The 27,218-nt window shown below is 34.4% G+C and overlaps 1 non-coding gene across 1 annotated transcript; it reads left to right on the top strand.

Moving 5' to 3' along the window:
• Positions 1–11,713: 11,713 nt before the first annotated feature.
• On the top strand, positions 11,714–11,820 carry LOC133813734 (small nucleolar RNA R71). Its single transcript, XR_009884736.1, has one exon. It is a non-coding gene; the product is annotated as a small nucleolar RNA R71 (small nucleolar RNA).
• Positions 11,821–27,218: the final 15,398 nt, after the last annotated feature.

The raw sequence follows: 27,218 nt of genomic DNA, 5'->3' as shown, positions 1-27,218 counted from the left end.
TCTTTTGTGCATTTCGAAACCTAGGGGATTTTAATTCTGTTGTTATATTGAAAGGATCTTGAGGTTTTGATGTCTATTTGAATCCTTGCTATGTGTTGATTTGGGTTGTTTTTGAGATACTTGAATATGATGCATGGTAATTTATGATTATGATTACTTTGTTATTTAAGGAAGATGTATGATTAAGTTTGACAATGGTTTTGGTTTTGATCTACTAAAATATGACGATTGTTGGTATTTTATGTTTATGTTCTTGTAGGTTTCGGCCAAGGCATTTGTAAACATTTCATGTTGGGTTTTGTTTATGTTTCTCTTGGTATTCTATGAACTTGTTCATTGTTTTGAAAATAGGAACATGTTAGGGTCTCTTATCTCTTTACATGTTAGTTTTAATCCTCTTTCTATCTTGTGATAAATTGTGACAATAGGAGCATGCTAGGAATTTCTTGGGTTTTGGAAAACAATAAGGAATGAAAGTATGTTGTGGGTTTCAGCCTAGAGTTTTCTTGTAGCATGCCTTATGTATGTTGATCTTGAGATACGCCTATGATTTAAATATCTAGATGGTGTTAGAGTTTCTTTCTTAGGGTGAAAATATGTTAATTGGTGTATGCTAGGGTTTGTGTTTGGATTTGTGTTGATTGAGCATGTAGGTTATAAGTATGAGGTTTGAGAAGCATGATGTAAAGATGGATTTCATGATTAAATATGCTTGCTGATTTTGTGTATAATTGGTGGATAAAATTGGTGAAATAATGATTTGCATGCATAAGTGATGTTCCAAATGATATGTTGATTTTATGTAAATAAAAGGGTATTTTAATTCACATATTAAAATGATATTTTTACTCATTTAATACCTACAGTTTTTTATATATAAATTTTAATCCAAATTTATGATTTTTGAATGATTAATTTGTTGTTGGAAGTTTTGGGTAAAAATAAGAAATATCTTTTAAATGAAAAAAATAATGAGTGTATATTGAAATAAATTAATACCATAAATTATGTGTATATTAAAATGATATTTTTAAAATGTAACCATGAATTTTCACATTATTAATAAGTGCAGTTTTTTTTATTTTTAATAAGAATATGTTTGGTATTAAATTCTCTTTTGACTTTTAAATAAAATAAATAGTTGCTGAAAGTTTAGGTTATTAAAGTTAAAAATAATTATTTTGTATAAAATAATGGGTTTACACTACATAAATTAAGTTTTAAATAATACATGTGAAAATCTATTTTTCCCATATTTAAAATTATATTTTCTCACACCATATGTTAAAAGAGAATGTTATTTTCTAAAGGAAACATGAAATTTTATAAATACTTTCAAGTTTTGTTGTTTCTAAGCAAAGAATAATAAAAGTAAATATCATTTTATGAGAAATTTAAAGGGGTTAAATGAATTTGTTTAATCAACTTTGAGACTTAAGTAGATAAATTTAAAGAGTATGTTGCTGAATTTTTCTTGAAAATGTTAGAAATGACCATGTAGGAATTATCGTTTTTAACGTCACTTTTTAACAATGCTCTCACGTATGCATGTCGCATGCAAATACACTTTCACGTTCAAATATATGTCTATTATTCAAACATATAATTTTGTACTTAGAAACCATGCATGGATAATAGGTAGAATTTGCATTATTCTTTTATGATTCTATGTGGAAAATGTGCATGTTTGGAAATTATGTATAATTTGCACCATGTGTGCATGGCCCATGCACACATGAGGCATATGTGTTGGGCACGAGAAATCTCATATGATGCTTAAGAGAACTATTTGATTATGATTCCATTTTTTCTTTGCTCAGACCTAAGGTAGAGAAGTTAGATAGAATATTTATATTTGTGCTATGAAACGGTAAGGTTGGTTTGTATGAGGATAAAGATATGCTATGTATATGAAGTATGAAATGTTATTTTGAGATGATATAATGAATTTGATGAATCATGTATTTCCTTTGTGTAGATATGACCTGATTGCATGTGTTTTGTGTGCTGTATGAATAAGCAAATGGTTATTAGCATGTTGAACGCGACACAACAAAGGGGTTACTATGGATATAAGACGTAACCCGAGTTACTAAGGTATGATGTAAGTCATAGGGCGGACGGAACGAGGTTATTCAAGGACCAGAGTCTCCTGTTTACCTCAAGATGTGACATGGACAAGAGAGGGGGCCATGTTCACAAGGATGTTTAAATATGTTGATGATGTGTGAATATGATGATGATGTATGATGATCACGTTTAGGTATGATGTATGACGATTTATGGATATGATGTTGTATGAGTCTTACGATGTGATTATGTTTTTTGTTGTGTTTTCTTTGTATGTTGCTTGTACTTCCTTACTGGGCTTTTAGCTTGCCCCCTTATCTTCCCATTTTCATGTAATAAATTAGGTTCTCTTTGGCACGCGCTGTGATGTGAGGAGTTTCGACGTTATAGTGTGTATTGCGTGGGGTTATCCTATGGGCGAATAAACGATCAACTTAAATGCCAAATTTTAAAGAACGATGTTATGGAGTTTAATTTTAAAACTATCAGTGGGACTTTGTAATGACCCAGATTTTCAAGACTCAATAATGCGAAAAATATAAACGTATTCATTTAACAAAATGTCTCAAAAACCCGTACAAAAAAAAAATTTAGAAGTCGTATGGACATACTGAACATTTAACACAACATTTGCCAAAAACAAAACGGCTTCCCAAAAGGTCGGTCCACATGTACATTCACAAGGTAGACTCCAATGCTCACTGCTCTGCCTTGGCATTGTTCTTACCTACAACAGGAAACAACTAGAAAAGCGAAAACACTTAGTAAGTTCAACTTTAAAACAAAAGCATGCAGAGAAGACAGGTGGTCACTGACCAAGTTACTGTCCACAAATAACAATAGCTCACAAAAATTAGGGTTCCTGATCCATCCAGACCCTATGCAATCAATTTCAAGAACGCAAAAGCACCCTGGCAAACTTATGGTCATGCCTGATAACCAATGAAAAACTATTTCATATAAACAGATAAATCCATGCACTCAAAAAATCCCAGAGCTAGCAGATATAATATATCACAACTATTTCATATAAACAAATAAATCACTGCACTAAGAAAATCCCAAAGCAAGCAGATATAATATATCACAACTATTATTCGAGACCAACACTCGGCAATTTCCAACAATTCGGGCATATCACGCCCTCCAACATAAATGCTAATCTATGAGAGAGAACCGAGTCTCAACACTAAGATCTAGCCAACAAATATCCCCGTCAAGGGTAACTATCGAGTTACCTAGGGCATCGCTACTTATCCAAGAGTAAATCCCTCACAAGGGTAACCATCAAGTCACCTAGGGCATTGCTACTATTCAAGAGTGTAATCGAAGTTACATGGGTTTACAGAGACTTCTATGTTAATCAGTAGTGCTGGTGAGCAGTTGCCCATAGGGTGTTCAGCCTCACTCAAACTTGGCAACCCCTAGTATCTCGAGGCGCTCTCACTGAATGGCCAATATTTTCGGCTACTATCCGGGAATAACTTATCAGAGCACTTGCTCAAGTTCTAACCATTCACTGATTAAGTAAGCATGAGGGCCCCTAGGTCCCATTCATTTTGGCGCCCCTAGGTTTAAACCAGCAATCCTCACCCCTTGGCCACTCGTCGCGGTAATGAACCAGACATAATAAAATCAAGCAGTGTGACGGGGATCAGCCGTCTAGAATATGACGGATATCTACCAGTCATATTTTATGAATCAGCACCAACTAGACTAACGTCTCTAAGCAAACTTTCTACGATAGTGTATATATGTGCATGTGTCTCTACACTAACATACAATACAATAGTCATTTCATGTTGCTGCCACACAATAGAAGTTGACTTACTTGGAGTCCTTTGCTCTCATCAAGATTTCACCCTCAAATGTATAATCCAGTTATGCTTAGCCAATACTGTAATTATCCATACAGTATACTCGGATTAATTATGACACTTCATAATTCATTATTATTATTATTTTGGGCAGTTTGATCATTTTAAAAATCATTTGTAAGGATTAAAAATCCTTATTTGGCTTTAAACCCATTCAAGAAATTCATACCCAAAAATTTGAGACTAAACCCTAAATCTCGGGGAGACCTATCCTATGGTCTCGATACTTAGGCTCGGGTATCGCAATGTTTTCCCACAATCTGCTAAAAATTTTATTCTTTAAAAGTTCCGCTATTAAACCGTACTTTCAACAGGCGGTTAAATATATACAAGATTTTAGCCGGTATTATATCCAGAAAATACTAATTCAATTTCTTAATTATTTTTCAAGAAAATAATCTCTTAATTTTCCTTTTATTTTTCTTAAGGTTTTAATCTCTAAAAATCGTTTTAAGAAAATAGCCTAATTTTAACTTAATTAGGAAAATCGTTAAAAATTTCTTATCTTGACTAGTAAATTTTTCCGAAGTCAATTATTCAAGTTTACTTACTAGAAAAATAATTTACTTAATTATTTTATCAAAATATAGGGTTTTAAACCCTCTTTTAATTTATTAACTTATTAATAAATTAAGTCTTTTATTTTTAGAAAGAATAAAAATTCTTTAATAAAAATAATTCTCACTAATCTCAAAGTAGTATTTTAGGTCAAAAATATGTTTTCAAGACTTCCCAAGTTTGTATCTTGCAAAAAGCAAAATTTTACTTTTTACCTTAAGTTCCAAAATCCCATTTTTACACTAAGTGTGAAAACCTCATTTTTCACATTTTTAACTACATACTTTGTTAGTTCATAAATTAAATTTTACTTACCCAATTGTTACCAAAATTTCCCAATTCCATTTTTGGTATGCCATTTAGGTTTTTGTAAAATCTTAGGTAAAAAAGAGCATTTTTTATTGGTGAAAATATTTTCCAAACAACGAGGTAAAAATGACCTTATTTTCAAGTCCTTATTTTTTTCCAAACTTTGGCACTTAATAACTTTCAAAATGTTTAGTCTTTTGTTACCAAATTTTACAGTGAAATACTATATTATTCCAAGAATATGTCCACCAATTTTTAGAAAAAAATGGGTTCATTTGACATATACAGTAGATGTCCAAACTTGGTCCCGAAATTAAGAATACGAAAAAACAATTTTTTTACCTAAACTTTGAAATAGCATAACTCACTCATTTCTAAACATTTTTTAGTGTTTTAAAAGCTCAATTTTATGTACTCAATCTAAAAAACATTACAGTAAAATTTACTTTTACAAAATCAATATACAGTAGATGCTTGACCCCTTGGAAGTCACAGCTCAAAACTTGTATTTTTGTTTTAGGGTTTTCAACAAAACCCTTAGGGATTTTGGTCCCTATTTTCAAAAATCAACACACAAGCATCATAAAAATTATAAAGCAACCACCATAGCCTTATTACATCACCAATAAGAAACTTTAAGCATTAACTATACAAAATAATGCTTAAAATTAAAAACCATACAATAACAACCATAAAAAGTAAATTATTTATCTCTTGTTGTTCTTGCTTTAGGTTTGGATGTTTCTACTAGCTTTGGATCCTTCAAAACTCTTTCAAAACCTTAACCAACTCCCCCAACCACATACATAGTTAGCTATTGAAAAATCTATGGTTGAAACTTTACAAAAGTCTAGTTTTTTTAAACTTTACCTTAGGGAAACCCTTCCTAGACCAAAGCTTAAGCTTCCTAGCCTTCTTAGTGTTCTTGAGGTTGAAAATGGAGAGAAAACTTGAGAGAGAATTTTCAAACAAGATGAGAGAGGTGGTTGGTTTTGGGGAGGGTTAGAAGAGTTTAGACAACTCTTAAATATCTTAAAACACTTGAGTGTTTTTTTACTATCCACTTGATGCCTATTAACCCTTAATTTAAAATGGGGATTAAAACTAAAATAATTTGGACTACCCAATATTTTCCCTCACATGGCCGGCCGGCCACACTTTCTTTTATTTATGTTATATATATATAATGGTTAATAAATACTTCTTAAGAAGAAAAATCCAAATTGACTTTCTATAACCTTTTTCACTCATAATAAAACTTAACACATAATAATTAAATTAAATGTCTCTCACATTTAATTTAATTAATCACACAATAAAATTTAATCTAAGGTCCATTTATGGAATAAAATTCCTCAATTCGGTAAAATTAAGCATTTAATACAAAATGCCCTAAAATTTCTATTTTCTCTTAGGTTTATTATTTTTTTTACCAAACTTTAATTTTTATGAATGTATTTTATGCCCAAAATATATTTGCCATAGTTTTTCATTTTATTTTCCGAGATTTTTACCCGATTAGGGTTTTTGTGTCGGTCCAAGACCGAAAGTCTTATCTTGACTTTAAATCACAAAATTCATAATTTGGCTAGCAACAACGCATGGAAATAAATTCCAAACAAATATAATATTATTTAAAATAATATTCTTAACTCGGGGAAAATAATCCTGACCCGAGTTGTTTGAAAGTACTCGAAACGCAGGACGTTACAATATCTACAATTTATAGAGGCTTCGTCCTTGAAACTTAAAACAAATGAGGATACAACTCCCTCATCTTGTTTTCTGTTTCCCAGGTTGCCTCTTCAATGCCATGGTTACACCACTGCACATTTACCAACGGCACCATCTTGTTCCTCAACACTTTTTCCTTTCGGTCTAGAATCATCACCAACTTCTCCTCATAGACTAGTTGAGTATCAATGCTCAGCTGCTCATAGCTGAGTACATGCGAGGGATTGTGCATGTATTTTCTCAACAAGGATACATGAAACACGTCATCCACCTTAGACAGGGCGGGCGGAAGAGCTAAATGATAAGCTACTTCCCCGATCCTCTCTATGATTTCGAAAGGTCCAACAAACCTTGGGCTAAGCTTTCCTTTCTTCCCAAACCGCATAGCCCCTTGTAGCGGAGCTACCTTTAACAACACATTATCACCAACCTCAAACACCAGGGGTCTCCTGCGTTGGTCGGCATATTTTCGTTGTCGATCCACCGAAGTTTGCAAGCGTTGGCTTATCTGTCAGATATCCTCGGTAATCTGATCAACCTCATCCGATCCGAGAAACTTTCTTTCACCAGTCTCGTGCCAATGAATCGGTGATCGACATTTCCTTCCGTACAAAGCCTCATACGGAGCCATCTTGATGGAATCATGATAGTTATTATTGTAAGCGAACTCTATCAGTGGAAGCTTCTCATTCCATGACCCTTGAAAGTCGAGCACGCAGGCTCTTAGCATATCTTCCAGGGTCTGAATTGTTTGTTCACTTTGACCGTCTTTTGTTGTGTAAAATTGATACGCAAGTATACATAATCAACACAAGTAATACAATGATAAAGAAAGATTGTTCCCACAGAGATTGATTTGCTAATTACCAACAAATTATTTTCTATTTCTATTTGGTCAACAATAAATTGGTTCCAAAAATACTAAAATAACAAAAGCAATAAGCATAAAATAACACTATGAAAGAAAGAAAATAATTGTAAAAACTTCAAAAATAAAGAACTAGGGATTTTAATTTCATCAACTTTTCACTTTATTATTTTTCTAATCAGACTTCACAATTCTTCTTCTTAAACTAACAGCGGATTAACAAAAACAATTCTTACTCTTTTTCAAGAAACAAAGAACTCAATTTACATGTGAATTTTCTACATTCCTGTGATAAATTCCAACACATAAAAGGCATTGAACACAATAACCCTAAAACTACACAATTCATATAGGTATTTTCATCCAATATGCACTACTACAAAAAAGGGTTTTTAGGACACTTTTTTAGGACACTCACATATATGCGAGTCCTAAAAACAACTTCTGGACCTTTTAGGACTCGCGTTGCGAGTCCTAAAATCTTTGTGTGTCCTAAATACACATAGATAAACGAGTCTAAAACTCGTTTATCAAACTTCCCCAAACTTAACATTTGCTCGCCCTCGAGCAAAGAAAACAAGACTCAAGACAAACTAAACAAATAAATACAGACACTAAACAAATGAATCAAAATAACCACAATTTTTAAGCCTCAAAATTAATGAATGACAAGCATATATAATTCTCGAAAAATAACTGACAAGTAATCTAGATTTTCAACTTACCCTAACCCATTGATCATTTCTGTCTACTCAACCATGAATAGTAAATAACATACATTTAAAATAATTTATACACGCCGAATTCTCACCATCAATCCATCAAATCCCATATTTTCATATGCTTGCTAACTTATTATTCTCCACTAATATAAATCAATGCATGTTCAAGAATCAAAAGGTCTTTTAAAGCTTGTATTGAGAGGCTTAGGTAACGGTAGATAAGATAGTCATTTTGGCTCAAATATACCATAAGCATATAATCCAAACAAACCAAACCTAATATCCACATTGTAATCCAAACAACCCCAAATTTCCCTTTATTTTCCAAGATTGAGAAAAATTCACACTAGATATATCTTTTTTTTATTTTTTTATTTTTATTTAACTACACTTCCCCAAACTTTTGTTTTTCAATGTGAACAAACATAAGAAGTGTAGTTTATTTTCAATCTCAATTTTTTTTTTTTTTTTTTTGCATTTTTCTCTCAATCTTTTCTTTTATTTTCCTATTGTCACAACCAAGTCACAAAATAACACCCATTACAAATCAATTCCCATTTATATATTTATATGCTCATGGTATAAATCAAGGGAATGAAAAATAATAAAGTGTTCATTTAGGGTTAACAATAAAAAGTTATACTTTTAGGCTCAAAAAGGGTAACTAATGATAAATTAATCAAGGTTGGCTTGAAAGGCTCAAACATTCCAAAAAAAAAAAAATTGCCTAAATCATTTTCATAAACATGCATTGTCTATGATTTTGCCTCAAATAGTAAGCAAGCAAGTTCTAGAATTGTTCATACATTCTTTCCACATTCAAAATTTAGCAAGTGTAAATACATTTAAATGCAAGAATTTACAAATCATGATCAAATATTAAGTTTTACAATGAATTAAAGTAACCCAAAGAAGTGGTCAAACCAAGCACACAGATTTTTTTTACAATCAAATATATTTATCTCGAATTATATTACATGTCATTCGCATATTCTCATCGGCTAATCATTGTTATCTTGATTCGACAGACTCTTTAGATACCCTAACACGCAACACAATTAACAAATAAAACCAAACACAATTTAACAAAACACCAAACTAAACAGAAACTTGACTCAACTAACCTGACACAAATAACTAAAATAAAACCACCTTCCCCAAACTTAAAAAAAACATTGTCCCCAATGTTTAAATAAAAGCTAAGGAAAGGAACTTACCTGCCTCGTCATCCCCTTCAGGTGGAGGATACCAATTGTTAGGTTTTTGTGGATATGGTGGAAATCGACTAGTGTTAATGCCAAAATGAGTGGCGAAGGCTTGGTTGTAGGCATTTGGTTCTGCGCTTTTATTTTTATTTTTTTTAAACGTGATCCTGCGATCACAGGATTGAACCCCTAGGCGATTTTTCAATGGCGTTGCGTGCGGTCGCAGGGTACCTGATGCTGTCGTACAAAGCTGACCAATATGCCTAGACCACTGGAGTTGCGGCTGCAGGAAGTGGTTCCTGCAGTCGCAGGTTTGTTCCACAAACCACAATTTCTTTCTTTCTTATTTTTTTCATCATTTTTCAATTTTTTCACGTATTTCACGATTCCATAATCAACAATATTTACAGGAAAATTAAAATTAAACAAAAACTAACTAAAAAAATAAAAATTGTCTCTAAAATAACTTAAAAACTTAATGAACTTAAAGAAATTTAAATGAACTTGGGATGCCTCCCAATGAAGCTTTATTTAACGTCTCCAGCTGGACACTCACTTCCTTCATTAAACTTCAACTCGGGTCAAGTCCACCATGCTCATCCTTTAGAGCCATAGTGTCATAAGCAAAAACTCGTCTTTTGATGTTACTAATCGTCAGAGCCTTCCACCGCTCGTGTAGCCTTCGAGCCTTCCCACTATAAAATCGTTTTAAACAATGATGAACTGCTCGACTACCAATTTCAGCATTGGTTTTTCTCTTGGTGGTTTCCAAATTACTACCACCACTACATACCACATCCACCCTACAACTAGTTGGAATATCAGTTGCTGCAAACACATTAAATGTTACATCTTCGTTTTGGACTCGCAGCTTCAACTCCCCCTTTTGTACATCAATTAGTGTTCTCCCTGTGGCTAAGAATGCTCTTCCAAAAATAATAGGATTGTTTGCATCTTCCTCCATATCTAGAATAATAAAATCAGCAGGGAAGATAAAGTTACCAACCTTAACCAAGACATCTTCAATTACTCCACGAGGTTGCTTAACAGAGCGGTTTGCCATTTTTAAGGACACAGTAGTGGGGCGAGCTTCTCCCAATTTCAGTTTCCGAAAAATAGATAAGGGCATTAAATTTACACTAGCCCCTGAATTACATAAGGCCTTGGTCATAACAGTATCTCCTATTGAGCAAGGAATCGTGAAACTACCCAGATCTTTAAGCTTGGGAGGATGTTTCTTCTGTAAAATAGCATTGCACTCCTCAGTAAGTGCCACTGTCTCATAATCCTCCAACTTCTTTTTCTTTGACAAGATTTCCTTCATAAACTTCACATAGCTTGGCATTTGTTCAAGTGCCTCGGCAAAAGGTATGTTAATGTGAAGTTTTTGAAAAATGTCTAGAAACTTCGAAAACTGCTTGTCAAGTGTCTTCTTTTGAAGTCGCTGAGGATATGGAATCTTGATGTGGTGCTCATAACTCACTGGTGACTGCTTCTTCTTAAGGTCATCAATAACCTCTTCTTCTACCTTACCCTCATTCTCAACTTCAACTTTTGGTGTAGGTATAGACTTCTTGACTGGCTCTTCCAACTTCGTCCCACTCCTCAAAGAGATTACATTGCACTACTCTTTAGGATTCACCTCTATATTACTTGGAAAATTTCCTCGAGGCCTACTTTGTAACATATTTGCCAACTGACCAACTTTCATCTCAAGATTCCTGGTGGATGAGCGAGTTTGTGTCATAAATTTAGATTGAGAGTTAGTCAGAGTTAACAGTGCAGCTTGTAACTCATTTGTCTTCTATTGAGAAACAGGTAGTACCGATGGTTGTAACGATGCCTGAGGTGCAGCTTGAAGCATAGGCTGTTGAATTTGTTGAGGACCCTGATTATTTCTCCATGCAAAATTAGGCTGATTTCTCCACCCTTGGTTGAATGGGTTGCAGAAGGGATAATTAGCTTGCCTATTGAAATTTTCCATCATATTCACCTGTTCCATTAGCATGGAGTTGTTCATCTCAACTACCATGCACTGCTCAAATGGGTGAGAACCGCCACAATTATGACATACCGCTTGGATTTGCATGACTTGAGTGGCCATAGAATTTTTTTGCAATTGCTTGGTCAATGATTGAACCTGAGCAGTGAGAGCGGTAATAGCATCCAACTCATGCATACCAGCTACCTTCTTATTTCTATCCCGTTCACTAGGCCACTGATAGTTATTCATGGCCATTTCTTCAAGCAATTCATAAGCCTCATTAGCACTCTTGCTCATGAAAGCACCACCTGCTACAACGTCAATAATGGTGCGAGTCGTGCCACACAAACTGTTGTAAAAAATTATGGACTAGCATCCATTTTTCAATCCCATGATGAGGACACTTCCTCAAAAGCTCCTTAAACCTCTCCCATGCATCATAAAGAGACTCTCCATCAAATTGAGAGAAGTTATTAATTTCCCCTCTTAACTTTGCAGCCTTGGATGGAGGGAAAAATTTAGCAAGAAATTTCAGAGCTAATGCCTCCCATGTAGTAATTGAATTGGCTTGAAGAAAGTTTAACCAACTTTTAGCTCTATCCTGCAGTGAGAACAGAAACAATCTCAGTCTAATAGCATCATCGGTGACCCCATTATATTTAAAAGTTCAACACAGCTCCATGAAATTGGCTATGTGTGTATTGGGATCCTCGGTAGGGAGACCACCACATTGGACAGGAGACTGGACCATTTGCAGAATCGCCATCTTAATTTCAAAATTATTTGTTGCAACTGTCGGTGGTTGGATGCATGATTGTACTCTAGTAACAGTGGGGAGTTAATAGTCTCTAAGTGTTCGAACTGCTGACTCAGCAGCGTCCCCATTCAACACATTGCCCTGATGTTGGGCCATCTCTGCTAACCGTTTTCGCTTTCTATTCTGTCTGCAAGTCCTCTCAATTTCAGTATTAATGGGCAAAAGATTGTCAGTCCCTCTACGTCGCATATACCAATTGGCACCTGAAATTAAGATTCTCAAACACAATAGTTTGAGACAATTAACACAGAAACACCAGATTAGAATAAAAATTAATTGTATTGATATTAATAAAAATCAATCCCCGGCAACAGCTCCAAAAACTTGTTGTGTAAAATTGATACGCAAGTATACGTAATCGACACAAGTAATACAATGATAAATAAAGAGTGTTCCCACGGAGATTGATTTACTAATTACCAACAAATTAATTTTCTATTTCTATTTCTATTTGGTCAACAATAAATTGGTTCCAAAAATATTAAAATAACAAAAGCAATAAACATAAAATAACACTATGAAAGAAAACAAATAATTGTAAAAAATTCAAAAATAAAGAACTAGGGATTTTAATTTCATCAACTTTTCACTTTATTATTTTGCTAATCAGACTTCACAATTCTTCTTCCTAAACTAATAGTGGATTAACAAAAATGATTCTTACTCTTTTTCAAGAAACAAAGAACTCAATTTACATGTGAATTTTCTACATTCTTGTGATAAATTCCAACACATAAAAGGCATTGAGAACAATAATCCTAAAACTACACAATTCATATAGGTATTTTCATCCAATATGAAAATTGTGATTATTCAATCATAGCATAATCAATTTTCACTTTTTAGATTTCGAATCAAAATCATAAATCATGCAAATGGTGATCAAGCATTCACAAGCATTAAGAACAGATCAAATAATTTAGAATAGAAATGAAGAAAGAATCATGAAATCCTCATAGAAATAACAAAGATCCAAGTGATTACATTAAAAATCCTATAAAACAAAATTAGTTCATGTTCATCATTAAGAAATCCATAAAAAAGACATTAACATAAAGTAAAGATAAAAAAGAAAAGAACTCCACGCCGATCGAAGCTCTTCTCCAAAGTGATCCCAATCCTCTTCTCCAGTCTAGGTTTGCAAAAAGTGCCTCTTTTCCTCTCCAAAATCATGATTTAAATCTGATTAGCGTTTCTCCTAAACATGAAATGACCAAAAACACCCTTCATTAAAAATCTATGTTTTTCACATTTCTAGACATATCATATGGTCGCAGGATAGCATTCATGCGGTCGCAGGAATACCCTAGAAATGCCCAACTTTTCTGGAATTATGGCCGCAGAATCATATTGTTGCGGTTGCAGAAAGTGCTCCGAAACACTGCTTTCCACCAATTTTTGTCCTTTTGTTGGTTTTTCCACCATGTTTCGACACCCAACTCACCTAAGCTCTTCGACACCTGAAAACACACAAAAAAAGCATAAAATAGAACAAAACAAAACTAAACACCTAATACTCTACCTAAAAACACATAGATAAACGAGTCTAAAACTCGTTTATCATCTGTTTGTGGGTGGAAAGAAGTGCTAAACTTCAATTTAGTACCCAACACCATTTGGTCTATCCCAGAATGTCGAGGTAAAATGCCTGTCGTGTTCTGATACGATGGAGTTAGGTACACCATGCAGTCTCATTATTTCTGCAATGTAAATACATGTTAACTTATGTGCCCCATAAGTTACCTTGATCGGCAAGAAATGAGCAGACTTAGTCAGCCTATCTACAATAACCCAAATGACATCATGCCCCTTGGGAGTGGTTGGTAGATCTGTGACAAAGTCCATAGTGGCCATCTCCCACTTCCATTCCGAAATTTCTAAGGATTGCAACAATCCGGCTGGCCGTTGATGCTCGGCCTTTGTCTACTGATAGGTCAAGCAGTGTGCCACATATTCTGACGTCTCCTTTTTCATCCTAGGCCACCAAAAGTACTTTTTCAAGTCTTGGTACATTTTCGTGGTACCCGGATGCATGGCATAAGAAGCATTATGTCCCTAAAAAAATATCTGCTTCTTGATCTCTCCATCGTCCGGAACACATATTCTACCCTTGAACCCCAATACTCCATCTTCAAAGATATGGAATCCTAGTCGCCCCTCGTCCCTCACTTCGTACATCAATCCTTGAACTCAAGGATCGACTAACTGCCCGCCTTTTATAGCTTTCATAATAGTAGGCTCGATAGAGAGGTTAGCCAATTGACCGACTACTATCTCTAAATCCAAGGTAGCAAGATCGGCTCGTAACTGCAGCAAAATCTCTTTCACTGTCATCACGTAAGCACTTGGTTGTCGACTTAAAGCATCTGCCACCTTGTTTGCTTTTCCCGAGAGGTACAGAATGTCATAGTTGTAGTCGTTGAAAAACTCCAACCATCGACGTTGTCTCATATTCAATTCCTTATGAGTGAAGAAATAATTCAGGCTTTTGTGATCAGTGGAGAGGTTGCAGTGTATCCCGTACAGGTAGTGCCTCCAAATTTTCAGTGCGAAAACCACCACTGCCAGCTCCAGGTCATGAGTTGGATAGTTCTTCTCGTAAATTTTTAGTTGTCGAGAAGCATAAGAAATTACTTTTCCATGTTGCATCACCACTTCTCCCAACCCTCAGCCTGAGGTATCACTATAAATAGTATATCCCTCTGTGCCATTAGGGATTGTCAGTACTGGGGCAGTCATCTCATTTTCAGCTCCTGAAAACTCTTCTCGCACTTGTTAGTCCATTCATACATGATGTTTTTTCGGGTGAGGGCAGTCATTGGTGCGGCTATTTTGGAAAATCCTTCAACAAATCATTAGTAATATCTCGCTAACCCAAGAAAACTTCTAACCTCATGAGCATTTTTTGGATGTTTCCACTGCTTAACAGCTTCTATCTTGGCAGGATCTACCGAAATTCCGCCTCCCGACACTATGTACCCCAGAAAACTAACTTTCTCTAGCTAGATTTCACATTTTGAAAACTTAGCGTAAAGCTTTTCATCTTGCAAATGCTGAAGGACCAATCCCAGATGTGTTGCATGCTCTTCTTGGCTTTTTTTAGTATATTAGAATATCATCAATGAACACGACGATGAACTTATCTAAATACTCTTGAAATACGCGGTTCATGAGATCCATGAATGTTGCAGGCGCATTGGTTAGTCCAAAGGACATCACTAAGAAATCATAATGACCGTAGCGTGTTCTGAAGGCTGTATTTGGTATATCCGTCTCCTTAACCTTGAGCTGATGATAGCCTGATCACAGGTCTATTTTGGAAAATACTGACGCTCCTTATAGTTGATCGAAAAAATCGTTGATCCTGGGCAATGGATATCGATTCTTGATCGTCACTTTGTTTAGCTCCCGATAGTCAATGCACATTCTCATCAAGTCGTCTTTCTTCTTCACGAATAAGATTGGGGCTCCCCATGGAGAATGGCTTGGCCTTATGAACTTCTTGTCCAGTAACTCTTGCAGTTGCGATTATAACTCCTTGAGTTCAGCTGGCGCCATCCTATAAGGAGTCTTTGAGATCGCTGCAGCTCATGGAATTAGCTCTATCTCAAACACGATATCTCGGTCTGGTGGAATCCCTGGGAGATCTTCAGGAAATACGTCGGGAAACTTGCACACAACTGGTACCTCAGAAGATTGTTGACCCATCTTTTTATCCTTATCCACTATGTTTGCCAAAAAACGGATGCATCCGTCACTCAACATTTTTCTTGCCTTCATCACATAAATGATGGGGCACTTCTTTTCTCTTGATGTACCCTTGAACTCGAATGGTTCTTCTCCCACTAGGGTGAAGACCACTATTATGCGCTTGCAATTGATAACAGCTCCATATCTGGTTAACAAATCCATCCCAAATATGACATTGTATTCATGTAGGTCCAAGACTAAAAGATCCACCGTCAGATCACGACCTTTAACCCAAACCGGTACGACTCTAACCCATGTCCGCACTAGCATATCCTCTCCCGAAGGCAAGGATACCCCACATATAACATGCATAGGCTCAGGCTTTCTATTTAATTTTTGCACAAAGGATGTAGATACAAAAGAATGAGATGCACCAGTATCCATTAATGCATATGCCGAGGTTTGAGCGATAGAATTCTAACCAGACACCATATCAGATGGTCCATCTCCCTTGTCTCTTTGTATAAGCGCATAAACTCGAGGCGGAGCTCCAATTTATTTCTGTTGGTCATTTCTGTTGCCTTTGGCTGGAATTTGGAATTCTTTAGCAAAGAGCTCTAACTTTCCACTGTTATAACATACCCCACACTCACCCCAATGGTGTCGGTTACACTTGTTGCACAGTGGCCATTGTTCAAACTCACGTCTCGGCTATTTGTTGGGACTAGCCATTGCCTGATTGGGAGGTCCCCCTTTTCTTTTGTTATTTCCCCCAAAAATTGACCTTGTGCCTCTTTGATTGTTTGTTTGCCTCGAGTTCTGGCCGAACCTCGGGTTGAAATTTCCCCTTGGGCCATTCTGATTGGCCTGAAACTGTCCAAGGTTGTTGGGAGTGTACCTCCTATCTTCGTTCTTCTGTGGTTCTGGCGTATATGACTCGGCCCAAGACTCTTGGCAAAGAGCCCGCTCCACAGCTTTAGCATACATCTCTGGGTTAGTTCTACCAGTGTCTACAAACCTGGAAATGTCTCTGCGCAGGCCCTTCATAAAACTCCAGGTCTTATTCTCTTTAGTGTTCACCTGGTTCTTCACGAACCTAGACAGCTGATCCAATTTTCAAACGTAGTCCTGCACACTCAACGTTCCCTGCTTCTGATTAGTGAACTCATTCACTTTGTGCTCGATCACTGCCTTACTAAAGTACTTGCCATTGAACAAGGTCAAGAACTCTAGTAATTCCATCTCGGCAACATTATACCTTTTCTTGGCAGCGTCCCACCAGATGCGGGCATATTTTTTCAACATATAGGTCGCATAAACTACCTTCTCTCTCGGTAGTTCCAATGAAGTTGAAGATCCTTTCTAAAATACTGATCCATTCCTCTGCCATTGATGGGTCACTGCTCCCCTCAAATATAGGTGGATTCTGGTTGTTGAACCTTTCTGATATAGGTTTTGCTCGGGAAGTTCTTAGTGCTTCTACTGGCAATACCGATTGCTCAATGACAACCTGCGAGCCAGGGTTCTGTTCTTCATTGTTTTCAGATGGTATTTCGTTGTTCTGAGCATTATTAGGTGGCATGGGGAGTCGTCCCAAAAGGGTGTTAAATCTTTCAGTTTTGAGGGCATCAGCGTCCTCCTGTCTCTTTTGCCCTCTTTCAATTTAGGCTCCCTGTGTCTCCATTATCCTTTGCAGATTATTTATCTGCTCGGCTATCTCGCAAACTCTAGCAGCTTGGTTTGGAGCTCTAGCGGCAGGCACGTTCTGACCTCAGCCAGCAACACCCATTCCTCTTTGAGCTCTTGTCCTTGCCATTTGTTTGATTTCAAATCAAAAAGCTCCTAAGCGCATAAGGACAAGAAGTTAATATCAACACAAATAGTTAATTAACCTAATTAAGCACACCAAACATATCAAGCACAACAAGCAATCAACACTTTTTAACAAAAGTTAGCAACTTTATTTCATAACTTATACTATATACAACAACGTTCTATGTTCAGATTGGCCAATCTAAGGGATTTACAAAATTAGCCCTAAGAGACGGACTTATATCCTGCTAGACCTGTTACTTATTTTCTTAACTATATACAAGGTAGGTACATATTTCAATAGTAGGTGGGTTTCAAACACCTATGTAGCCCCTAGCACCTACTCTGTGTCGCTGTCGGTGGCCATATCCGAGCCCTCCTCATGATCCTCCTCAGGATCTTCCTCCGGGTCCTCCTCAGGATCTTCCTCAGAATCCTCCTTAGGATCATCCTCAGGATCCTCTCCAGGATCTTTCTCAGTCTGGTCCATCGGCTTCTCATAAGAAATTTCCCCGTCGCCGAGTTTGTCGTCAGCCACTTCATCCACTGGTAGGTTCTCAGCTACAACTGGGGCCTCTACTACCATTGGTTGTGTTGCTGCTCGCTGTTGTGCTTCCTCTATCACATATGCTTGGGCATTCTGCGCAGCAAAGAGCTCACGAAAGTCTATATGCCACCTTGACCTCCTAGCCAAAGGTCCAAAGGTCATCTCAATTGATATTCTGAAGGTAGTCCAGTATGGAGTGGCTGGCCTTGAGTGCCTCTCCTAGTACCAAAGAAAAGTTATGCCTCTCAGGTACAAACTTGCCAATCCTACCCTAAACCTACGGGGTGTACCGATTTCCTCGAAAATTGTGTCCAGCGAGTAAGTCCATACCTAGACTTCGTCAGAATGGACCTCTCCATTGAATATGACAGTCGCTATGCTAGTGATGGCACGGTAGATCTAGACTCTCTGCTAGTGGTCATACACCATAGGGGGGTCGACTAAGATGGGATCCATCGCCTCTAGTTCGCTAGCCAATTTTTTTTACTAACCTACAATTTATAAAATTTAGGTAAGAAAAAAGGAAACAACACACTAAAGGAAGAGACAGTACTTACAGTGAGTGTCGGTCTATCTTTGCGAAATGTACATGTGGGTTGTCTACAGAACTGGCTCAACTTGAGCTCTGATAACAACTGTAACAACCCAGATTTTCAAGACTCGATAATGCGGAAAATGTAAATGTTTTAAAAGCAAGGCCCCACTGGATTTTTCATATGTTAAGTGGCTTTTCTTATATAATTTTATGAGTATGGAGATGTTTTACAAAGTAGTAGTTTAGGGCGTTTTACAGTTTACTAAGCATACGAGATGCGAGTAGTCTAGATTCAGATTAGTGATGTGGATAGACATCTTGGTAAAGGTAATGTATATAATAGAGATTATATATGATAGGGCCAATATGAATTAACTATCTTTATAAACTTACCGTTTGCCATAAAGACTTAATTCTTATCATAATAGATGATTATTTGTAGATCAATCTAAATTCTGAGTAGTCATGAACTTTTGTTTGTGCTTATTAGATCTTTCGATTCACTCATTAAGTTTTCTTAGTATAATGAGGCTAGTGACTTTTGTTTTGGAGATTCAATATCATCAATGGCTGGGAACATAATTTACAATATTGGAATCCATACTTTCCTAACGGATCAAATATTGGTTCCCTTAAGGGTTAATTCTGGAACTGGATAGCTATTGAGCTCATATCTTTAATTTGATTATAGATTAATTATTCGCTAGTGAATTAATGATACTTAAGGAACAAGAGGTAATTAGAAGGGTAAAACGGTAATTTTGACCAACTCTAATTAACAAACCAATAAATGGAGGATAGAACTACATTTATTGATTATATCAATGGACTACAAAGAAAACTCTGTAAATTTAATTCTATAAATACTTAGAGTGCAATTCCATATTTATAGTGGAGTAATCATGGAATTAATAAATAAGATTATTAGATTAAAGAGTTTGATTAATAATATGGTTTATTGGAGCTTCGTATTATAGGTCCATGGTCCCCAAGTCACCTATGTCCTACGCTGTCAAGGGTAAGGGTGTCATAAGGAAGATTTGTAGAGAATGTGACTAAATTGTAAAGGAATTAATTTTTCAGGGCAAGAAAATAATTATGTGATAATTAAAGGCAAATTGTTAATTGTGAATTAATTAATTATTTAACTATATAGTTTTTATTCTGAGAAATTTTATGTTAAAATAAATATTAATCATGTTTGGATTAAGATAGAGAGAGTTTAATTATTATCTTATTTTAAGATATTTATTTATTTAAAACGAATACTTTAAGATAAAGTTAAATTTGAATTAACTGATATTTATTATTGAATAACTATATTATCTTTAATATAAATTAAATAAGGGAATGAGAGAGAGTGGCGCACGCCACACTCACTGCACAGTGAGTGTGTGGCGCCACTTTCAGGGATTACTATCTCTGGGGTTTGAATTTTGAATTTCAAATTAATTTGTTTATTTAATTATTCTTTTTAAATATGATTTAAATTAAATAATTAAATAAGTTGTAATTATTCAGTTTTATTTTAAATAAAATAAATATTAATTAAATTAGTTCATTATCTTTATAAACCTTAAAAAAGCGATACTTTCAAAATAAGTTTTAGAAGTTGTTTTGCTGTCAAACTCTCTCTCAAGAAAGGAAACGATAGAGTTTCCTAAACTTGAAATTCTTGAAATTTCTATTACCTCTCTCTTCTCAATCCTCTCTCTAGATCTCATGTGTTGAGTACATCTAGAGAGTCTAATTCAACATTTGAATCCTACGTGCCCACACACGTCCTTGTGTGTTTGAGGATTGGCATGGAAGGCTAAGGTGTGTGCTTTGAGAAAGAATAAGAAGATCGTTGATTTATATGAAAAGATTCGATGACACTTTATAGGTTACGAGAGTTAATCTCTATTCTTTTTATGTGTTATATAATATATCTATATATGTATGATTGATAACTCTACAAAATAAAGTTATTTTACCACTCTTTATGTGCTAATTGTTGCTTAATTCTTGAGTTTTTAAGTAATTTATTAAGTTTTTAAGTAATTTTGAATTTATTAGGCTTAATTTAATTTTATAGCTTTTTGTGTGTTTTTATAGTTATTTTGTTGTAAAATATTGTAGCTAATTATTTAAATTATTGTTGTTTAGTTTGGGGTAAAAAATGTTGTTTTATTGAAACTAAATGTTAAATATAAATTAAGTTATAATTAATATTTTCAAAAAAATTAAATTGATTTATTTTATAGTTGAAAATATTTTATTATGATTTAGTTTATGTTTATTTTGTAGGGAAGTTATTGCAATTTTTTACTTTGAAAAGAATGAAGAAAAGTGGCATTTTTGAGAAAAAATAAATAAAAAGATGGCATTTTTGAAGACCACCAACCCAAGCCCAACCTTGGGCCCGCTCCAGCCAGGCCCATCCAGTAGCCTCCAGGCCGTACGCTCCTGAAGCTCTCCTCCTCCTCAGCCAACGCCACCTGTCCCAAGTGTCTTCAGCCTTCAGCCTTCAGCTTCCTGCCCAGCCGTGCATCACATATGCACATCAACAAACCAGCTTGCCACCTCACGCCCAAATGAAGGCTGCTCAAATCTTCATTTGGCCAGCTCTCCACTGAAGCCCAGTCCGCAAGGCCCAACAGGCCCCTGCCCAATTGCCCACGCCTGGCCCAATTCGGCACATGATGTCTCCAACCACAACCGAACACAGCCACCAAAAAGGCTAAAAAATCATATTCTTTCCCAATGTTTTATTTTTCTTTTCACTCAAATATCAATTCACTCTTCTCTATTTTTCTCACCTAAATAAACATTCCTAATTCATTTTTTTACCCTAGCTTTTCACTAATCTTTTACCCAACCAAACATTTCATCTTTCCAATACTCTTACACTTACTCTATTTATCCTACTACTTCCCAACACAATTAAATTAATCAATTTATTTATTTTAATTTGATTAATTTAATCTCCATATTTTGCCTATAAATAGAGTCTTGTAAGACCATTTGGGGAGCTCTTCTTCATCTTTTCAATCTCTTCTACACTTCATATTTCTCTCATCTTTTCACTATTTTCTCTCTACCATTTTCATCTTTTGAAGAGCATGTCAAGTATGTTATTTTGTAATTTTTATTTCAATATAGTTATGAGCTTCTAATATTTTTCAAAGATTATTAAGATAATGATGAAGCAAAATGTAACTAGATAGTATTTTTTTGTTGTATGTTGATTTCCCATTTGTACAACATTGTTTATGGATTTTTCTATCAAAGATATGCATTTTTCATCTATTATTGATTGTTAAAGCATATTACACTTAGTTCTTCATTATGCAAAAATATGATATTCTTTGATTAAATGTTTTTCATTAAATTGTTCACATCTAATTCTTAGAGCATAAGTATCATATTTTGCCCAAACATAATCTCTTTGATTTTTTGTAGTTTCATTAGGTTGTAACACAACTAATGCTTAGAAATTATATCTTATATAAGTGAAGAAAAATCCTACCTTTTTGAAAAAGTAACTTGTGCTTGAATAGAAAATGTATTTTGAAAAAAAATATAGTGTGATTTATTTCAACTATATCTAAACTTGGGAATCAATATACTTATAAATATTATTGAACTTACATTTTGTGGATTCTAATATCTTAATAATCTTATTTTACATATCTCATTTGAAAACCATTTTTCTATTTAATCTTAAATCTTTTTATTACTTGTCTTTTATTTTTCTAAAACAAAATCTCATCAAATATTTGGAACTAGGTTAGAATATTCTTGCTTTGTTTGAAATAGTTTCTTTTGATGTTAGTCAACTCCCATGGGTTCGACCTCGTACTTACATGAACATTATATTCTGAAATGATTCGTGCACTTGCAAGTTTAAATATTAAAACATCCTCTTTCGGGATCAACAATGATCATGGTTGATATCAATAATTTTTTTCAAAAATCATATTCCGCTGCATATTCTTATTTTTCTAATTTAATACCACACAATTCTCATTTTCTTAGTTTTTTTCATAAAAAAAAATATTATGTTTTAGTTTCAGAAAAATATTATATAAGTAAACAATGTCGTAAATTATTAAAGAAGATTTTTAATGTAATGTATGACATTAACAAATAAGAAAGAATGAAAAAAAAAATGAAACTTAAAGCAGAACATTGTTAATAATTTTAGAAGAAGGTGCTTAATTTTTGTTTGAAATTTAGGGTGAAGATGTTGCCTATTTCTATTCTTGTGTCTTCTCAATGGAGAGGATAGTGGAATGCTTGTATTTTATATGCTTCATTTTTTCTGAATCAACATACAATTTGACCATCCATTTTTTTGTTGATAATTTCTCTGCAACACTTTGAATATGTTGGTGACGTTCCTACAAAAATAATTTTGAATTACTTGATATGATTTATGAAATTTATTGATGATGGCACATTTTTAAATCAAATTATTTTGTTTAAGTTTGTTTTTTATTTATACATTGTTAATATGTTACATGAATTGAACTACAGAACAACCAAATGTATCTTCTACTACTTCTCCAAACATAATAGCATCTAGCTTTCTAATGTTATCGTCCAATTTAACATATGCCCTAGCACTTAAAATGCATTGAATCATAATTCATTCTAAAATGTATAAAATTACATTAAGTTTAAGCCTCATTCTAAAAAAAATAGTCTTATTTTATTTATTTACAAACACACAAATCACAATTAAACTAACCTTTTGAATGATCTTCTTAAAAAAATTGGACTACCAAAACACCAAGCACCTAATTTGAGAGAAGCACATCTTAGATTTGAAAATTTAAATTTTATAAACAATAATATAACAAATATGTTAGGTAGAAAGGAGGGTTAGCAGGGTGGATGGAGAACATAACAAGGAAGAGAAATATGATAGATGCAGAGAATATGGGCTATCATTTATGTTGTTTGATAATATAAGTAAAGTTGGAAGGAAGGAGAGGAAATAAGCTGTAAAAATTAGAAAAATTGATGGAAATGACCTATTTTTATGATGCATTTTGCACTATGGCCTACTTGACATAGTTTTTAGTTAAATGACCTCCTTTATTAATGAAACTTTGTTATTACCCTATGTGCCCTTAGAATAATATAATATTAAATTAAAACAAGAAAAACCCCTAAAACCATCTTCTTCTTCGTCACTCATCTCACCCGCCCACCACAACCACCCTCCCCCATCCCGCCGCCACCACCAGCACCACCTGGGATAGTCATCGGGGACCACTCACTGCCCTTCACAACCGCCACCATGCCTCTCCACAAATCTGGCCAACACAGTTAGTTTATATGAGTTTTTATTAAAAATAAGATTTGATGTTGTTTTTGTAGATTAAAAGTGTAAAATGATTTTTTAAGTAGATTGAAAGTATTAGTAAGGAATTGGGTTTATTTCTGGAGTTTTATGGAGCTTAAAGCTTGAAAATTTGAAAATTTTAATGGTGGTTTTGGCCATTTTCGGGGATAGAGAAACCCATAATTTTTCGACAACTTGTCTAATATTTTAGACTAGTTGTCTAAATTTCAGACTAGCCGTAGTATATTTTCGACCACCAGTCTAAATTTTAGACCACATGTCGAATTTTAAGACAGCATGTCATTTATTTCGACCACTTGTCGAATTTTTAAACAGACTGTCGAAATTTCAGACAGGGCGTCGAATTTCCAAATTTGAATTTTCTTATATAATATTTTAATTTAAGTAACACCAATAATTTATATTTTTTGTTTGTCGTATTTTTTATTCAGATGTCATCGAAAAACATTGTAATATTATGTGATGGATTATGGAAAAAGAATGAAGACTCATGGAAATGGATTTCAAATGGCTCACGATCAAGATCAAGTTTGGTACAAACTAACCTCACTTTTGAGGAGTCAGTTGAACATATTTATGAAGTTACAGAAATTGATCGCAAACTTTTAAATATAGAATTAACTTACAAGGTAACGATGATGGTGGAAATTGAACTGATTGCAATAAAGAATAGTAGAGATGTTGTTAGTTTCTTTACATGGAAAGAGCGTGATCTGATTCCATTATGTGTGGGTTTGTTAAAGAAGATGGAAAATGCACTCACTAAGGATAAACTTGTTACTAATATTGATTCTACTGCAAATGTTGATTCTATTGCAGTGTAGAGTCTAAGAATTTTACTTAGCTAGTTAGATAGTAGTAGTAGTAGTAATAACTAGTAGTAGTTATAGTATGTTTATTAGTGTGGATTTTGGTTCAAGCCGGGACTTAGTTGAGCACTCGTACCAACACTTATAGATTTTATAAGTTTAACCTATAGTTTAAGAATATTAATTATAACATAAGGTTTGATTAATATAGTTGATCATGAAGATGATATTTAATATACTATAAGGTTTAGATAGAACTAATAAGATCATGACACTTGTCATGTGCATGTTTATTGAGAAATTAAGTATTTTTGAGGAATAGTTTTATAAGAGAAATATTTGAAAACCCCAAAATCTGCCAGCAGCTTTAAAATTGTTTTATGACTTAGTCAAAGATGTTTACCCAATTCAAATTAAGCTAAAAAAGTGCAATTACGTGTATAATATTTCAGCGTATGCTAATATATCGCAGCTCTAGGGGTGATATATTGCCACACGGGGAATACGAAAACACGTAACTTCGCATGAACGCTTCGACAAGCCTCGAGAATATAAGCCCAGGCAATGTATCGCCTACCATGGGCGATATATCGGCCCTAGGGTAAGATTTTTAAATGGTTTTGAAACCGAGCTCATTTTAATCCTTAACCTCTTAGCAAGCCTCTAAATCTTTTGGCCAAGTCTTAAGCCTCTGCTGAACGAATATTCAAATGTTTTTCAATTAAATATTCATTATTTTTATTCAAGCTAAAAGAAGATCTTTTCATTCTTGGAACTCTATAAATAGGACCTAGTACCCAGCCATTTATTTCATTCTTCAAGCTGAGTTCAGAGCCTTCAAGCTGCTAGGTTTACTTTTGAGTGATAAACACTTGGGTTGGGGTTATAAGCTTTATCATTTGAAGCTTTAAAAACACGTGGGAAGTAAGATTAATAATGTGTTTTTTGATATCAAGGTGTAGTGTGATTCTAGGGAATTCAAAGGTATTCCTATTACTAGTTCATTTCTGTATGTTCATTAGTTTCTTATAGTTTTCTTTACTCAAATCCTAACTAAATATTTTCCATTCTTGGTTAGGCATTTAAGTTCTTCGAACTTGAGTTTTCTTTTCAATAAGCTCTTCTTCTCGGTGGTTTACACTCATTTCTTTTTCATTTCCTTCTTTTAGAAATACTCACCTTCTCATTGTTGGTTTTAGGAGTGTTCCAAAATCTCGTCCTTGTTCTCACATCCCGATATTGGTAAGGAAAATAAGATAGATTCTATATGTTTATATGTTATGTTTATGTATAATATGTTATGATAATTTTATGTTATGTTATGTTTTTATCTAGGGCTCATAGTTGCTTAGTTAGCAAGCCCTAGGGTTTATCATTTTCATGTTTAGAATTATGATATACCCTACCTCAAATATTAGACAGAGGACCTAGATGGGTTATCATATACTATCATGTGATCTAACCTACCTCAAATATTAGACAGGGGACGTAGATGGTTTATCACATGTCATAATGGCCATTAATATTGTAGTCCTATATGGTATTTGTTTTTATAGTCATATGTTTATAGTTTATGTTTATGTTTATGTTTTATGCTTTTAGTAGATTTTCCTTGCTGGGAATTAGGCTCATTCCTTTATTTTTTTATGTGTGCAGGAAATTAGTTATGGCGGCAGAAAGATTCTTGACAGCTTGGGATTGTGTATTGAAGATGAATGGATTCGGTGGTCTGTTTGAACGATTCGAGGACGACATTGATTTCAGTCTTTTTATTATGTTTCTATGTATTTTCTGGACTTGGTTTTGTAACAAATTCATTTAAGATTTAAGTTATGTTTTATTATTAAAACAATGGGATCCCATACCCCGCGTTTGTGTATTTTAACTTTTACTTTATAGTTTTTAATAAAGTTATGAATGTTTCATATGTATGTTTTCTTAAGAATAGTGTCTATGTATAAGCAGTTTTAATGGTCCAAAGTCTAGAATTAGTTGGGTCATTACATGCAGACATTTCTAGTGATGATGATTTTGATGATGCTGGTTTAAATGATGATAACGTTGTTGTTTTAGATGATGATGATTATGATGAAAAATACGGTGATGTTGAAGAAGGGGAAAGAAACAATATTGATGATGGTCTTGTTGAGGTAAATTTGAATGTCTCGTGTCATGAAAATAGAACTTTTGATGATTACTTTGATGGTGCATACATATGTAATGTTTTTTATTCTAGTTCTGCACCTCACACTATTGAAGAAAACCATGGTCCACTTCCTCATGTATGCCATGATGATCATTGTAATGAAACAAATCATGTTAGTA

This window comes from Humulus lupulus, chromosome 1, assembly GCF_963169125.1.
Source record: "Humulus lupulus chromosome 1, drHumLupu1.1, whole genome shotgun sequence".
Classification (NCBI taxonomy): Eukaryota; Viridiplantae; Streptophyta; class Magnoliopsida; order Rosales; family Cannabaceae; genus Humulus; species Humulus lupulus.
Note: the sequence above shows the minus strand (reverse complement) of the source record. Positions and strands in the feature narration are given on the sequence as shown.